Raw genomic sequence first — 4,676 nt, 5'->3', positions numbered from 1 at the left:
CCCCTGTCTTCAGGCTGTTCTGCCACACATGATTCTTCTCACAATCCCGTGTGTGGTTTTTACATAGCCAGCTCCCTCTCCACTGTGGGTTGTGGGTTTTTCCTGAACCCCTTCCTCGAGCTGCTGCCACACGAGGTAGCTGCCTTGACATTGCTCATGTGCCAAATTGACAAAATCCAACCAGGGAGGGCACATGAGCAGTGTCAAGGTTACTGTCGGGTATAATTGCAAATGGTCTCTGAGTGGTCAATAGGGTTTTCCTGAAATTCTTATTTGGAGTTCTGGCCAGAACATTGTAAGAAGGTGCACCATTTCAGCTAACCAAGTTGGAACCATCTTGAGCAGTTGGTACCCAAAACTGGTCTTATAGTAGCACTATCAGCAACATGATGTCTTATCAGCCAGGTGACATCATTGTTGTGGGGCCCCATCTTCTTCCTGGAAACTTCAAAGATCACTGCAGGAAAATATATTGTTCATTCTGAAAAACTTAAACATTATTCATATAGACACATATTCAGTGAAAGATACAATATAGACAAAATAGGTATGGAGAAAAGTAAAAGTTTTCCTAAATTCTTTCTTCTTTCTGTTCCATACCAGATGGCTCCTGACATGAGACAGAAACTCTGAATTTCTTTTAACAATATGCTTGGATTTGAGAAGGCTAGCCATTGTCCAACTCCAAAGCCAGCTTTGATTTTTAAGTGATTTTATAACTCTATAGGAACACACACACACACACACACACACACACACACAATGAATTTTTACCCTCAGATGACCTGACCTCATAAGTCATATTCCTCTTTACTTGGTGATCCTTTCTAGATAGTATTTTTTTTTCTCTTTAGGCATCCAAATGTCTAGAGTCTCTTGACTTTTTGAAGATTAGTATTTTCCTGTAAGGACAAGCGCAGATCCCTGCCCCAACCCTTATGAGGTTTTCTTATCACCTGTATGGTTGTTACCTGTGTGGAAAAGCTATTATTTCTCTTTCTCAAGAGACTTCTCTTTTTCAAACCAAATCTTTATTAATTTTGATGGTATCCATAGCTTTTCTTCTCCTGTGGAAACAATATCAAAACCCCTTCCCCAACGTAGCACATTTCCTGGTTTCCATTGTGAGGTCAACACATCCTTGAAATACACCAGCTGATTCAATTCAGAAGTTTTTTCTATTATCCAATATCTTTCTGCTATTGTTGTTCCTTTCTCATTAACATTAAGAAAATTTGAGGCTAATAAAGCATTATGCAATCTATTTCTGGAGGTATTTTCCATCTATTCCTATTTAGTTAGCATATCCTTTATAGTTCAATTTGATCTTTCTATAACTGCATGACCTGTAGGATTGTGTGGTATACCTGTAATGTGCTTTATAGTATAATAAGCAAAAAAACTGTTTCATTTTCTTAGACACATATGCTGGATCATTGTCTGTCTTTATTTGTACAGGTATACCCACGATGGCCATACCATCTAATAAATGTGTAATTACTAAATTAGCAGTGTCAAAACTGTGATGTACACATTTTAATTTTTCAAATTCTGTAAAGTGGAAATGCATCCATCTGCCAGACTTCATTTCTTAGAGTACTTTTTTGGTTACTCCCTGCAGGTAATGGTATTTGGTTATAGAAAGAGCAAGTAGAACATCTCTTTATAATCTCCTTAGCTTGTTGCCATATATTAGGAAACTCTTTCTTTAAACCTTTGCTATTGGCATGATGTTTCTTATGAAATCCTGAGACCTTCAGTGTGGAGGCCGCAACCACATTCTCCATTACTTTAAGGGGCAGAGGTAGTTGACTTCTGTGACTTCAGGGTGTGGCAGTACACACCTTTAATCCCTATGCCTGGGAGGCAGAGACAGATCTCTGTGAGTTCAAGGTGTTGTAGCACACGCCTTTAATAACTTTCCACTGCTGCTGTCCCTGCCTACTCCTGAGGCATCTTCTGGGTTGATGGGCAGCAGACTAATCCAAGAGTGACTCGTCCAAAGCGAGGACTGTTTCCTATATAAGGGATGGGTTCCCCTCATTCTGGGTCTCCGCTTTGTAAGCTTGTGCTCTCTCTCTCAAAACACATTAAAGCTTTTCTGCAGAAGGATCCTAAGTGTGCCACGTTATTCTTGCTGGCGAGATGGTAGCGCGGGACATTTGGTGCCGAAATCCAGGACGCCGGGGGACCCTGACCACTGCTTGCACCGCCAGAGACCCCTTGGACACAAGGAGGATTCAGAACTGCAGGTCTATTTGCTCAGAGAGGTATGACTATTCCTGGACTTTTTGATTTTGGGCTTGACTTGTCTCTGCCTTGGGAAGGTTTCGTAGAGGCCTTGGTACTTCTTTTAGCAGTTCTTTTGGGATCACTTTGGAATTGCTTAGAAGATAAATCCTGCCAGGCGGTTGTTGCAGAAGGGGAGGAAGTTCAGAATAGCATGTCAGAAACTGAGCGCAGTGAGAGGTTGGGCACGCACAAGAAAAGGACAGTCCCAGATAAGAAAAAAGGACCCTCCTGGTGGTTCTAAGAAAATAAGAACGGGGGAGAAGACTGACCTACAAGGTCAAAAGCTTTCTGATACCAACAACAAGAAAAAAGGAAAGAACAGTAGTTTATATCCTCTGCGGGAGCTCGAAGCTCTGCAAATTGAAAGTGACCATGAAAGTGAGCATGAGAACGAAAGTTCTGGCTTGGGAGAAGAGGTAGAAGAACTAGATACAGAGGAGGAGGCAGAATTAGAAGAAGAAGCGGCTAGATATGAGAGGGAAAGATATCCCCATAATGGGGCACGGTCTTCCAGCGGTAGGGCCATGAGGTCATCCCAAACGGCCCATCCGCCTCCTTATGAGCCGCACCCTTCCCCAACCGCCCCTCTGGCGCCTCCTTAAAATCTTATCTACTTAAACAAAAAGGGGGAATAATGAAGGAGTTGCCCCCGACGCCAAGAGTGGCCATTGCCATGGCTCTGTTCACTATAAATTTTTAAAATTTGGATGATAATGGCCAGAATGTGGCAACACGACATTGTTCGGATCTGCAGCGACCCAAGGATTTGGTTAAATGGAAAGATGTGCTTTCTAATGAATGGAAAGGCCCGGATCCCATTCTATTGAGATCCAGGGGAGCTGTTTGTGTGTTCCCGCAGGATCAGGAAAACCCATTCTGGGTGCCAGAGAGACTGACCCGAACGGTGAAAAATGACCCACAACATGCAGACTTGCCTGAAGATTTGGCTTCTGTTCCTCCTGCCATTTTGCGGATGGATGACAACGGTTATGATGGAGCAACGATGGGGGATACTCTCAGCCTTCCCGAAGCCGACACCAGTCAGCCATAGATTGGCAGTGTTTCCTCGTTTTTTTACAACCAATAAGACTCTGGGGCTTCCCTACCTTCCTAGAGATGATTTATAAGCTTAGCCAAAGGATTCCAGTCCTGGGTTGTGTCCTTCATCTCCTACTTTAAGATTGGGTGGGGGTGGGAATGTTTGGAACAGCCCTATGCTGTGGAATAGTGTTTCTCCTCTGGATGGTCTGCCGACTCAAATCCCAAAGCCGTAGGGACAAAGTGGTTATTGCACAAGCGCTGGCTGCCCCGGAACAGGGAGCCTCTACTGATGTGTGGTTATCTATGCTGAAGCAGTAAGGTTTATGCCAACCAGCTCCTGCACCCCTAGGACAATGGTCCATTGCACAGGGTGGAGTGCTTGGCTTAGCTAGCCCTGAAGGTTGTCGAGCTGAAGGGCATCGCACAGAGAATGGCCCTCTCTGAGAGATATGTTGCCCTGCATAAGGGTTTCCTGCCGTATATTCCCTTTCCCAGAAAAATGACAGAGGGCAGGCCAGATAAGTTCCAGGTGTCATGAACCTAGGGGCAGATTCCGTGCAAGCCCATTATAATGTTTTCGCTCTGGGAAGTGTGACCTCTATCTTTGCCTTCTGAGGGAGTTGCCTTTCTGCAAAGAAGTAAAAAAGGGCACACTTCCAACTAATAATTGATCAATTTCTGCATTGCCTTGTGCTAGAGGACCTGGCAGACATGTATGGGATCAGATGTGTGTTTTATATATATAGGATAAAGCCTATTTCTGATTATGTCTTGAATCTGAATGAATTATGAAATAAATTGTGTCATCTGGTATAAATTCAGTGGTTTCAGTATACAAGATAACTTTTTCTGTTTATTGTGAATTAGTAACTATATTGAGAGTTTCTTTAAAATCCTTTAGTACCATGAGAATAGCATATAATTCTGCCTTTTGGACAGAATTATAAGCACTTTGTTCCACCTTACTTAATTCTTCTGACTTGTAACCTGCCTTTCCTGATTTATTTGTATCAGTATAAAATGTATGGATTCCAATTATTGGTGCATCAGATACAATTCAAGGAAAAATACAAGTAGCTTTCATTATAAGGTTAATTCTATCACTTTTGGGATAATTGCTATTAATTTCTCTCAAAAATTAGCACAAGCTCTTTGCCATGATTTATTGTCTTTCTATATATATTTTTTTAAATTTCATCAGTAGTAATAGGCACGATAGTCTCTGCTGGGTCTAAACCTGCTAGTTGATGAAGTCTCAATTTTCTTTTTATAATTAATTCAGAGACTTTTTTCCACATAACTTTTATTTTTTTTCACTTGGTTTATACAGCAAAAAGATTAAT

At 42.0% G+C, this 4,676-nt stretch overlaps 1 long non-coding RNA gene across 1 annotated transcript; it reads left to right on the top strand.

Moving 5' to 3' along the window:
- The first annotated feature begins 2,133 nt into the window (after nucleotides 1–2,133).
- Nucleotides 2,134–4,150, top strand: LOC148119412 (uncharacterized). Its single transcript, XR_015735264.1, has 2 exons — nucleotides 2,134–2,270; nucleotides 3,152–4,150. It is a non-coding gene; the product is annotated as an uncharacterized LOC148119412 (long non-coding RNA).
- The last annotated feature ends 526 nt before the right edge of the window (nucleotides 4,151–4,676 follow it).

Source organism: Myodes glareolus, chromosome 17 (genome assembly GCF_982192425.1).
Source record: "Myodes glareolus chromosome 17, mMyoGla1.1, whole genome shotgun sequence".
NCBI lineage: Eukaryota > Metazoa > Chordata > Mammalia > Rodentia > Cricetidae > Myodes > Myodes glareolus.
Note: the sequence above shows the minus strand (reverse complement) of the source record. Positions and strands in the feature narration are given on the sequence as shown.